The sequence below is a fragment of the Tiliqua scincoides genome, chromosome 2, assembly GCF_035046505.1.
Source record: "Tiliqua scincoides isolate rTilSci1 chromosome 2, rTilSci1.hap2, whole genome shotgun sequence".
NCBI lineage: Eukaryota > Metazoa > Chordata > Lepidosauria > Squamata > Scincidae > Tiliqua > Tiliqua scincoides.
In genome coordinates this window covers 20,580,049-20,593,542 of record NC_089822.1, presented here as the reverse complement: position 1 = coordinate 20,593,542, position 13,494 = coordinate 20,580,049, and the positions used below count along the sequence as shown (strand labels likewise).

The following is a 13,494-nucleotide window of genomic DNA, read 5'->3' as shown; positions in this document are numbered from 1 at the left end:
CTCCGTGTAACCTTGTGTTGCCTTAAAGCCGAAATTCTCAAGATGAGCCTTTAACAGAATTGAAACTGAAGCAGAGAAGGTGAATGACCCCCAGGTGTCTTATTTCACCTGAATACAAGGTCAATTCCTAAGTATTGTATGCTGGGGGAATACCGAGTTTAAATAAAGGCAGAGAAAGGGGTAGTAACAGTGCAATTTGCCTACCAATAGCATTGAAACTCTAGTTGAGCCATTGTACACATGGAGCGTATTAGGTTTAACACACACATTTCAATAATAATTAAAAAAAAATGAAAAGAAAACAGAACTATATTTCAGGGGCACTGAATAGTCATTCTGTACCTGGAAGGTTACTCTATCCTTTAATGGTGCTTGATATATGAAAACAAAGAGGAGTTCATGAAATTGTGAGAAGTGCAGAGAAAGTCAGTAGAAGGAAATTGTTCTCTTTGAACAGTAGAGAACTCAGAGCAGGTCAAGGCCCTTGATTTTCAGGACCCCAACACCTTGTGTTTTCAGGTGTACCTCTAAGATATTCAAAGTAGATGCTTAAAACTACATGTTGTGAATGTAAGGAATACATGTTTGAATCAAATGTGTGCATCACATAGGCACACTCGCCAGGTAGCCAAGACTGAATACACTTGATAAAACCTAGGTTTGCTCTTGCATGGTATGTGAAATGGCTCTCATTCAGGATGCATGCTGTATAGAATCAAGAGCACAATCCCATATGAGTCCATGCAGAAGCAAGTCCCATTGTGTTCAGAGGGGCTTACTCCCATGAAAGTGGGCATAAGACTGCAGCCTCATTTTCACAAAGGAGTGCAGTGATGGTCCCTCAGAAAGATCCTTTTAAAAGGATTAGACACACTTGTGAAGGTTTGCCATGCAATCTAGAAGTAGAATTCTGAGGCGGTTTACCTCTGGCTAGCCTAGACACCTTTAAAAGGGGATTGGACAAGTTTCTGGAGGAAAAATCCATTACGGGGTACAAGCCATGATGTGTATGTGCAACCTCCTGATTTTAGAAATGGGTTATGTCAGAATGCCAGATGCAAGGGAGGGCACCAGGATGAGGTCTCTTGTTATCTGGTGTGCTCCCTGGGGCATTTGGTGGGCCGCTGTGAGATACAGGAAGCTGGACTAGATGGGCCTATGGCCTGATCCAGTGGGGCTGTTCTTATGTTCTTATGTTCTGGCTATCTGCTGCTGGGGCGAAGCAGAAAAAGAATGGCCACCTCCATCATGGCTTGCTTACAATCTTCCCAAGGTGACTGTCACTGATGGCAAAACTACATGACTGGTTGGTCTGAATCAGAAAAGTAGTCCTTAAGCTCTTTGAAGGTTGCAGATAAAGGACATCATCACTTGCTATTACCAGTGAAGCCAGGATAATTTGCAGACCGATAGAACAAAGTTAACTTGGAAGCTTTAAATTTACCAAGGGTGATTTACCTTTCCACGTAAAGTATCCATTTGGTAACGGCAGGCAATAATTAGCTCCAGGTATAATTAATATGATAACTTCCCGTAATTCTGGTGAGCCATCACCCACATTTTGCACATAATATGAAATAAAAATATTAAAAAGTGTGACTACTTTTATAGCATCAGCTTTTAAAAAGCTCCCTAAGTTATTTTAATCAATATACTTGTTTTAAGTAAAAGCCATTTAATCTCTGACTTATACATTAACCTTCCATTAAGTATTAGGGAAGAAGTTAAATGCACCTTAGTCAATAATGCTAATGTCGGAACCATTGTACTACCTATAGAGAAATGTGTATTCATATTATGTTAAAGTGGCTGTCCTTAACGATTAGCCATTATTTGTCAGGAACCTGATAATAAATTTGAAATATTCTGCACAAAAATGAATTATAATGTGGAAACCGAGTTCTCTGCACTGTAATAATTTTGAAATGAGGTCATCTGCTTCTTCTGGTCAGTGCTTTTTAAGGCAATGATACTGAAGTGATGAAGATACCCTTGGTGATACTTTAACCTCACCCTGCAATTTCACATCTTGGTCTGTAATAAATGAGGCTGCTAATTGAACTACATTAAACGGAAACCTATGAATCTACCTGAAAGTAGGCTGTAGAACTGCTACCCCCCCCCCCCAGCGCACATCGTCTCTGGCCTTCATACCTACCTGAAAAGCAGATTTGCAGAAATAATGTCCATATATCAGTTCTTTTTATGCTTCCTTAATTCAGCAGCAACTGTTACCCTGCACATGCCTGATCTTGTCTGATCTTGGAAGCTAAGCAGGGTCAGGCCTGGTTAGTACTTGGATGGGAGACCGCCTGGGAATACTGGGTGCTGTAGGCTTATACCATAGTCTTTTGAGACTGAAGGTTGCCAACCAACCAGTTCCGTGTGCTTAGTAAAAATGGCTTGCTTCTTAGGTCCCAATCCTATCCAACTTTCCAGTGCTGATGCAGCCGCTATGCATCCTCTTACCTTGATGAGGCCTCCATGGCTGCCCCCTGCCACAGGATGCGGCATGAACCCCCTTGGCACAGCTGCATCAGTACTGGAAAGTTAGCTAGGACTGGGCCCTTAGTTGTCATTGTTAATTATCAGAATATCCCAAAGGATCTCCTCTATGGAGAACTCGTGCAAGGAAAGCACCCTACAGGTAGACCACAGCTGCGATACAAGGACATCTGCAAGAGGGTTCTGAAGGCCTTAGGAGTGGACCTCAACAGGTGGGAAATCTTGGCCTCTGAGCAGTCCGCTTGGAGCCAGGCTGTGCAGCATGGCCTTTCCCAGTTTGAAGAGACACTTGGCCAACAGACTGAGGCAAAGAGGCAAAGAAGGAAGGCCCATAGCCAGGGAGACAGACCAGGGTCAGACTGCACTTGCTCCCAGTGTGGAAGGGATTGTCACTCCTGAATTGGCCTTTTCAGCCACACTAGACGCTGTTCCAGAACCACCTTTCAGAGCACGATACCATAGTCTTTCGAGACTGAAGGTTGCCAACAACCAACAACCAAAGCAAGATTAACAACCCAATTCTATCTTTGGACTGTGGTGCTGAAAGTTGCATTTCGGTAGCACAGCCTGAGTTGCGGCATCGGAAAATACTCCGTAGAGCTCTATCAGGCCACTGCCAGAAAGGGCAAGCGGCACCAGCCAAACAGCAGCACCCTTTCTTAATCTCCTAGTGTTGGTAAGTCAGTCTCATGGGCAGGAAGGAGGTGGAGCCAGCAGCTCCATGGGGTGGAGCCAGCAGCTGTCACACAGGCCAGATCTTATCCCCTCTATGAAAGTTTCCCTGCTCCTTTTCCTTCCTCCACCAACCCAAAATGGGTGGCATATGTCCAAGTAGACCTGTAGGTGGCCAGAAGGTTTATGCAGAGGTAAGTAAAAATATTTTTTTTTATTTGCTTCCCATTTGCCTTCAGGTCACCCACCTCGCCCCCCCCCCAAATGTACCTTTTTGGTGTTACTACATACTATAGTATCAAACCATGATTTTGTTTAAAATTTCATTTATTTAAACCATGTCAAACCATGACTTATCACTACAGGAACCAGCATTGTGCTTGCCTCCTCTCTTCCTCCTCTCACATACTCGGTTTAATCCCTGGTTTGCAGCAAATAATAGGTTTGCCAGTTTTGAGGCAACAGAAAATATGCCCTCGCACTCGAAACCACAATTATAAACCATGATTTGAAACTGCTTATCTTAATTAGCAACCTGGTTGCTATCCTGGTTAGCTGGTTTGCTATGGAGAAGGAAGTGAGCATGTGAAAGTCATCTCAAATTTGGCCATGTAATCCTCAACCAGCATTTGGCATTGCATATGTACTGGTTAAATGTTTCCTGGGGCTGATTCAGTTGACATTTCAGAGAGATTGTTCATCATGATTGGAGAAGAATAAGAATGACATCCCAGTCCCAGCCAGTCCCAGCTGCAGTGTATTGTCCCAAGGCCTGCATAATCATATGAACTTGGCCCTAACTGTAAAGGTTAAATACTAATTTAATGTAGTATTTTCAAACCAAGGCATTTTAATATTACATTAAAGCAGTATTTAAACTGCACAATTAGAGCTGGTTTGGACATTTGGGACCATGGGATTATGTGAGGGCAAGACCAGGGAGGCATTTGGGGAAATAGCATACCATTGCACTAACCCCTGAACATATTTATTCTGATCACAGTGCTGTTTTTCCCAGTTGAGGGAGAGGAATGGACCATGGTGGTCAGGAATTCTTTCCCTTCATATTACAGAATTCTAAATATGAGCACAATCCAACCAAAGATAATAATTCCATCCCATCTCATGGGTGTTCATGGGACTAGGCTGTAATCCTATATACACTTTCCTGGGAGTAAGCCCCACTAAGCACAATAGAACTTACTTTTGAGTAGACATGGCTAGGATTTTGCTGTAATAGCTCAATTCTAATCAATGTTCCAGTGCAGATGTAGCTGCATTGCTCCCCCAAGGTAAAGGAACAAACATTCCCTTACCTTGAGGATGCTTCTGTGACTGCTCCCCTCCACTGCAGAGTGGATGAAGTGTATGCCACATTGGCACAGCTACATTAACACTGGAAGTTAGGACTGGGCTGTTAGAAGCACATTCGTTTGAATGAATTGTACCGTTTACCACAATTGCATTCCATCCTCCCTCTAAAGATCTTATCCCATTTTATCTTCACACCAACCTATGTGGCAGGTGAGTTACTCTATCTGAAAGAAAGTGATCTGCTCATGACTACCTAGGAAATAGCCCACCAAATTTTTGAATCCTGCTGTTCCCAGTCAAAATCAAGAATTATGTCCATCACACCACATCTGCTATCTGTTCAAATACTGTGTCGTATCTCACATTTTTAGAAATTGTTTTCCCATGGAAAATAAAACAGAAAAGATTTATCAACCCATTAAGAATCATGGGTATATTTGAAATAGTTGTCATGCAGTTGACAGGGCAGGAGGTCTGGTCTAGAGGGTAGAGTGTCCTTAGCCCGAAGATAACATCAGAAGGTCACCAGTTCGAGGACACTGGCAGCTCCCTGAATGGCTGAGAATGGCGAGAACTTGAAGCAGCTGACAAGCCGAGCTGAGTGATTCCACCTGCTCTTGGTGTGAGCAAGAAGCGTCTTGGCTGCCCTCCATGTGAGAGATGGAGCTGCTTGCCAGCCTGTGTGGGAGAACTGGAGGCCAGAAGTGAGACCAAACCAGGAAGATCCATTCTGAAGTGTTGGTTCTTGAAAGAGAGAACCTCTGTGATTGTAAAAATCACCTTGAGGCATTTAGAAACACCTGCCTATATAAACCGCCTTGAATAAAGTCAGAGGAGTAATCCAATGACCAGAAAGGCGGTATATAAATACCGAGTTATTATTATGCTTATATGACATTTACTTTGTTTGTTTTTTTCTTGTTTCAGATTTCGGTTATAGAATCTGGAAAGCTTTGGGCAGAGTACAGACAGCTGGCTTCTATTCCAACCTTCATGCATCCCTTCGATTAGATATTCCATTCACTTCCACCTCTAGATGTCATTGCATCAGCTCCACAGCCACTTTTGCTGACATTACCAAAATGTGTCCTTCATTCTTTGAAGCTATACAGGTACCAAATAATAGATAAAGCTTCTTTTCAAGTAGCCATCTGAAACCCAGATAATCACATAGCCCAAATCATTGGTGCATTTTGATATTCTTTTATAGTTCTTCAAAAGCTAGACTTCAATGCTGGCCTAATCTCAGTTTAAATAAATACCTATTGGCTTGTGCTTTATTTATTTGAAATACAAACTCCTTCCTTGAATTTCATTGGAATCTGACTACTAACTGTTGAGAACGTACATGTTGTTTGTGTAGAAGCAAAAATCAAATGGATTGGCTGGTCTTGATATGTGGATTCACTGCTTTCTTCCAGAAGCCTGAATCTCAACAATACTCTAGATCAGCGGTCTCCAAACCCCGGCCTGGGGGCCAAATGCAGTCCACGACAAGCTTCTATCCAGCCACTGCCAGCCTCTGATCCCCTGAGAGCATCTGGCCCAGTTGACCAACATAATCAGAGTTGTGCTTGTGGGGTGGTGGAATGAGGGTCCATTTAAGTGTGTACTTTATTTCTTGGGCTGTGTTTATGGTTGGAGAAGTCCTGGACATTTGAGCCCATTCATTTATTCATTCATCCACATTCCGTCTCTAATGTATTTTTTTAAATTTTAAATTTAATTTTTTTTCTTGCCCTTGATCCTGTGCCAGATATTTGATGTGGCCCTTCAGGCGAAAAGTTTAGAGACCCCTGCTCTAGATCACTGTTTCTCAAACTGTGGGTCAGGACCGACTAGGTTGGTCATGAACCAATTTCAGGTGGGTCCCCATTTATTTCAGTATTTTATTTTTAATATAGTTGATTTGATGCCACCATGGTATATGACTGCATTTAGGGAAATGTTACACATCTGTACTTTTAACAGGCTACTCTGTATATGCTTTCAACAATGATAGTAAATGGGACTTACTCCTGGATAAATGTGGGTAAGATTGCAACCTAGGATTGTTAAAATTTTCCTGCTTGATGGTGTCACTTATGATCATGACATCACTTCTGGTGGGTCCTGACAGATTCTCATTCTAAACAGTAGTCCCAGTGCTAAAAGTTTGAGAACCACTGCTCTAGATTGCTGGAAGCCACAGCAAAGAACTTTGTTCTGAGGCACATTAATCCACTTACAGCTCTGCTATTGGCCATTCATGATCCAGGATGATCATAAATATTTCCATGTCAGCTTCTGGCTTTTCTCTGATTAATGTGTCCTTGTGCTTATATGGTTGCATTTCTTTGACCTCATAAAAATTTGATTTGTCTTGCTATGCATAGACAAATGAGCAGAATGTGTGATGGGACAACTGAATGACCATTCATACAAGTGAATGAACAGCGCAATTGGTCTTACAGCCCAATCTATGTATAACTACTCAGAAGTAAGTGTCATTGTGTTCAATGGGATTTACTCCCTGGCAAGTGCACATAGGATTGTAGCCTTAGCAAGTCACTCGATCTTCAGGCCATCATAGGTTCAAGGGTTGTGTGAATAGGCCCAGAATCTCTCAAAATTAGGTCTGTACAACTTATGATCCATTGAACAGCCTGCCGCTTACCAGCTGTATTTTGTGCTTGACAACCCCCTACTTTGATAGTCCCAAGCAGGCAGCAAAAATATGAGGTTTACTGAGTCAGTGATGGTCAATCATAGATTGCTGGCAGGTTTGTTCAGCTTGGTAGGCCACATGTTGCAAAGGTCTCTGCTAAATCAAGGAGAAACTATTTCAGCCCTCCAATTATTATCGAGACAAAACAAAATAATGGCTGACCTCACTGTCATCGTGGGTTGGGTGAAGATAAAAAAAGAAAAGAAAGGCAAGTTACTGGGACCTCCCCTAGCTGCAATAGTACTTCAGGGAAAAGCGCATGGAAAAAGAATGCTTTCTCAGTTGCCTACAGCACTGTCACAAAGCCAATAATGGTAAACTGAGCAGTGAACTATAAGGAAAATATCTGGGAAGAACGTATTTCTTCACTGCCCTGCATTTTTGTCTCCTAGAAATGAGGTGGTTGCTTTCAATGTTACCTGCACTCAGTCCTAGAACATGCAGGTTCAAACAGAAAGACAGGCAGGCATTGGTTATGCACTAATAAGTGCATGAGCTTTCACTGTGCGCATTCTATTGCATTCAAAACACCAAAAGTGGCCTGAGAGGTGGCACACTTGGAGTGCCACCGCCATTTGCCTTGCCTTGCCCCATGCGTGCAGCAGTTCAGCAGTGCAAAATTCAGGGTCTCCCTTTGGCTGGGCTTTCTGAGCTCACCTGGCCTCACCTGCTCTCAGTTGCATTCTGTGGTGAGCCCCCTACCACCTGCACTTTAACTGAGACTAGCTGGTTGCCTGTTTGGAAGCTGGTTAGGAATTTTTTGCAGTCATACTGATTGGCTCTTTGGCTGGCAGTTTTTTTTTTTTACCTACCCCAGACTGGTTTTAGAATAGGTATTAGTGGGTTTGGGGTTAGGTTATCTCTTGTTGTTCTATTTATGGTCACTATAGGCAGATGGCGTGAGGGCTGGGTAGACAGAGCTTATGTGTTTGGCATGCATCTTGAGGTTGGCAAGGTCAGGGGGTGAGCTAGGACTGCTCAGATGACAACTGCTTGAATCAGTGAGGCTGGCTGGTAAGCCCCTTGGCTGAATCATGCCAGACCATCATAGGCATGGCCTGTGGGGGAGATGGTGCTTTCTGGGTGCCTTGACCCTTTGAATTGGTGATGATAAGCCTACTCTGTCCCTGACAGTGTTTGGCTTGGAGTCATGATGTTTTGACACCTGCTACCTACTGGGGGAGGTTGACAGCACAATTTCTCCCAAATTAGATGCCTGCACGATGGAGGGTAGGAATTTTAGATCATGCCCTGCTGCATTTATTGTTAATATTTCAACAAAGTGGCCTTTATCCCCAACCTCTTATGGTATGCTTCTTTGGAGGAGTGCTCATGTAAATATGGGTTGAGCCCAGGACTGGCCCAAGGCGTCCCGGCATCTGAGGCAGCATATCAAATGCTGCTACTTCTTAACAGGTCATGGGTCAGCCTCTGCTTCTCCCTTTCTGGATTAGAAAGAGAAGAGGGGGATGGAGCAAAATGCTGTGAAAATTAGCGTGCATTGTTGAAATTGGAGGCAAACATTGGGAATAGATTATCTCCCCTTGCATGCATGTCATGAATATACAAAGAGCATGGGAAAGTTGGATAGGATTGGACCCTAAGACATGTAAGTGCAGATATATGAGGTGTATATTCTGAATATGCTTGCCAGAGTTCCTTGGAGCAAGGGTATGATATATATTTATTAAACCACACGATATAATTCTGTTATTTGAAAGAGAAGATTGTTCTTTCAGTAGAAGCCCCTAAGGAAATATTGCCATTAAGGTTCTTATAATTATTAACCAACTCTTTTAATTTCAATATGAGTCATTTGTAAGTTGAGGAAAAGAGTACTTATCATGGAGACAGTTGAACATGTTTATATGTAAATAAAACTTGATCATTTCTGTGAATGAATAAAATGAATGACCCAATTCTAATCCAGTTCTAATTCCAATCCAAGCTTTTGCTGCTGAAATTCTCATTCTGGTGTTGCTGCCACGGGGCAGTGACAGCACCCAGGCAGTGGTTGCCAGCACAATCAGCTCACAGCCACAGGCATATGCCAGTTACCTACAGAGTCACTGCCAGAGCCAGTAAGTTGGCAGAGGCAGCATTCTGGGGCATTCCAGGGGCTGATTGGGGTAGGGGTTGAGACCGACCAAGGGCGTGACAAGGGGCAGATATTGGCAGGAGCGGTGGTGCTGATATTCTATACCCCTACTTGGAACTGACATGTCTTCTTGGACCCACTCAGATTTATGCCAGTCAAAGGGATGGTACAGATCCTAGTAGGCACTTTGGGTATAATGCTGGTGCCCTGGCATGCCGCAGAGGTTGCTTCAGTGCCACTACACACTCTGGGCTGGCCCAGAATAGGATTGGAGTGTAATTCTCTGTGTAATTGCCAAATGAAATGTAGTGCCAAGTTCTGCTACTTGGTTTTATAATCTCTGTCTCCCTTCTTCAGCTTTACAGTGACTATTCTTCTGATTTTCCAACAACATTACATGCTCACAAATTCCATTTCATGTTACATTTTGCTTCTGTAGGTTTAGCAGATGATAAAAAAAAGAAGCCATTCCTCTCACCTCCATCATGCATCTGCTGTCAAGCATTTCAGGCTAGACAAAGACAACATTCAAGGTTTCATAAATGCAGCAGACTTGCCAGATGTGGAATCAGTTGCCTGCGATAGAAATATGCTTCGTACTTTAAGATCGGAAACATCTTAATAGCCTACTTTGACGCTTTCCTGGATGGTAAGGAGGATTTGAGATTGAATTGATGGAAAGTTTGGATTTGAGTTGGAGGAAGCAATTGAAAGTTCAAGTGTGCCTTCTGCTAATACCTTCCTCTTTCTCATGTGTCACTCCTACAGAGTTCAGCCTACTCGCCTGCCCTTCCACCTTTTTCTCTTGCTCTACAAGATAAACTTCATTGTAGTTTTGTTTTTCTTTCAGGACCTTTGATAGAGCAGGAGAAGCAAACTCAGACCATGTACCATAAGAAAAACTAACAACCCAATCCTATGTGCCTTTTATGCCAGTGGGACACTTGTCCCTCTTTGCACCCTGCAATGGTGCAAAGATTGTATCACCGCTAGGTCTTCTGAGGCCACCGCCACAAGGCAGCTGCAGTGGCAGATTACTACTGCTGCAGAACCCAGATGGTGCCAGGGCAAGTGGGCGGGCACAAGGGTTAAGTTTGTGGTTGGGGACAGGGGGAGTAACAGGGGAGGTGTTGAGAGCAGAAGCAAGTTGATCTGATGGCAGCAACTTTCACTGGATGCTATCCCCCATTTTGGAACCTGACACACCCCCTGGATCTCCTTGGAGTTGTGCTGACAAAATGGCTGGCACAGGTCTGAGGAGATCCATAGATGATCGACCTGTCTACCAGAAACTAAGGAAAAATTATTTGCTATGAAGAGACATGGCCTTAAGCCATTTCTGCCCAATGCTGCATATACACAACAGGGACCAAATGTGTACACCTGGGCAAAAATGGGTTAAATGTGTTTGCTCATCACTATGTCAGATTCGTTCACAGGAGGTATCCACACTGGGTTCCCACATGTTCAAAAGCCTTTATTGCTTTGATTAATAAACTATGATCACATACTCAACATTTGATTATTATGAAGAAACAAATAATACTCAGAATGAGCTGAATTTCCTTACCACTAATACACACACACAAAGGGGGGAGAGAGAAAGAGAGAGAGAGAATTCTCTCTACCTGCAGATTTGTTTCTTTAGCAAAGTAGCAGGATTGTCACCTACCTCTTAGGGGTGTTCTTGCAGGGTGTTCTCGGCTATCCGCAGTCTCCATGCCATCCCCAGCCATGCTGAAGTGATTTGCTGCATTAGGAAGCCAGTAGAGACCCTCAGCAAGGCAGTGGAGCCCTTAAAAATTGTACCTGCAACTAACGCAGAGCTCTTTAAAATGCTGTGAGAGCTAACTGCAGATAGCTATCCACTGGCACTCTGAAGCTTCTCACAGCCATTTTAAAGGCCTCCATGTTAGTCACAGGAGCCATTTTGAAGGTCTCCACTGAATTCAGTGAGGCAGCAGAGCAGTGGCTATTTACAGTGAAAAACCCATGGTGGGTTCAATTTTCAGTGGGGAAAATAGGGCCGTAGAAAGGGGCTAAACACCATCTTCCTGTGTACCTTTGTTCTTATGAGAATTACTGTCTATGCTTTTTTTCTTCTTCTTCAAAGAAGCACTACTTCTGGTAGTAAGCATACCTCTTTCTAACAAGTCAATGGATGTCTAGTTTGGCCCATAAGATTTTCCACATGTTAATTTTACATCTTTCTTTTGGACTTGATGTGTAATGACTTGATTACATCTGAACCCAGATACACAGCTGATAAAGCCACAACTATTGTAGATGGTGCCAACTTTTTCATAGACCTGGGTCACAGTGCAGGAGAAAAGCCATGTAGAAAAAGTCATTTTGAACTTGGAACTATTGTTGGGAGATGGAGTTTCCTTAACTCAACAAAATGCAGCTATCTTGATGTAGAGGGAGAAGAGAGAGAGAGTAAGGAAGGAAGTCAAACTTTGTAGTTGGGCTCTGTGGAAATTGCCTGAACTGTCAGACTTTCTTCCAGCTGTGTCATGTTGGTTACCTACGCCCAGGTCAAACATTCCAATTTGCTCCATACATTCTATGTATTCTTTTCAAGACTTATTCTTTACAATCACTTTTACATTAGATGCTCTCTGCAGTCGGTACTGAAGTGCCTGATATTTCTGTAGGTGCTTATTTGGTTGATGACCGCATTAGAATCACTTTTCTGTTGGAGATAATTGGTATTTAGGAAGTCTATATGTTTTATTAAACTTTTGTGTGATCTTAAACAATTTCAGAATGCATTATTGTGTCGTGTAATTCCACCGTTACCAAACTGAAATGATAGGTTTTTAGCATGCTTAATATTATTGAATTGAGGCATGATTATCTATATAGTAAAGGCTAGTGCCTTTAATGGGGTAGTCAATAACAAAGCCAAAAGTCATATTGATTTTTCTAGAGCAATCAAGTGTAGCTTGCACATAGTTCCTAGACTAATAAAATCAGTCTGCTGTGTGCACAATGAAAAGAGAGGCTGATACGGTTTCATTTTCATAAGCCTAGGAGTTAAAAATAGAATGAATCTACACCTCCAAAGAAATTCATTGTCTAGATTTTAATTAAGAGGCGAGCTCACTCTCACTGGTGTTGCAGCAGTCATCACTGTTAGAAATGAGTGAGCTTGTCTATATTTGCAGGAATTGTTCATTGCAAATGAACATTTGTGCTTATGTAGTTTGCACAGAGATGGAGAAGCTGACTTTTTCTTCTTAATATTACTCTAAACTATGACAAGAGAGCAGGAATCAACCTCAATGTATACAGTATGTAAATACTGCCATATATTCATCATATTTATATGCTCAACCTGCCTCTTGGCCCAAAGTGATTTAATACTACATTAAAGTAGAACCTGGGAGGACATCATAAACAGCTCCTGTTTAAAGGGCATTGTGAAGGAGAGCCTTTAATCTGATTGATGAAATAAATAGAAAGTAATCTATCCTCTATTCAACAGCTTGTTGATGATATGAAAGAATCCCTACTCGAGCAAGCAAGCCTTTAAAAGAGAAAGACCTCTTTCATCCTGTCAGCTTCTCATTTTTGAGAAAAAGTTAAGTTTTTCATCATGGTTCAGGGGAGTTCTTGTAAAACGTTCATTGAAAATTTAAGAGCAATTACGGTGTCAGACAGCTAGAAAAATTGCTTTACTGAGTGAGAGTCCTCTGACAAATGCATTGTGGGAGAATTGATTCTTTCTAAGGGATAAGTGAATTGTCATTGTTAGTGTCTTCCCATGACATCTAGTGAGATGTCATCTGCTTTGTAACAGAAGATTTGAATCAGACAACTGTACTCAACAGTAGACGGTGTCTAGATTAGTTCAGCAAAGAAATAAGCCTTTACTCTGCAGGGTATCAACTGAGCTATTAAACATTACGGATGAACAAGCATTTCAGAGTAAAAGGTGGGGGTGGGGAGTTTAAAAATTAAAAACAAAATATAAAGCCGTATAGCCTGAATGTTTAACCTGTAAGGAAATCTGTCATATCCTTGAGGAAACTACATTGAGAAAAAGATCAATAGAATACCTACTGGCTCCATTAGCTTGATGTAAAAAGGGGAAGAGAGATACCAGCTCTTCTAGGAGAGAAACGACATTATTCCAGGGGATTATAACAGGTTCAGGTCACTTGCAGAAAAGACGACGAGAGGAGAAAAAGAA

At 42.3% G+C, this 13,494-nt stretch overlaps 1 pseudogene; it reads left to right on the top strand.

Moving 5' to 3' along the window:
• Positions 1–2,217: 2,217 nt before the first annotated feature.
• On the top strand, positions 2,218–2,337 carry LOC136643038 (5S ribosomal RNA; annotated as a pseudogene).
• The last annotated feature ends 11,157 nt before the right edge of the window (positions 2,338–13,494 follow it).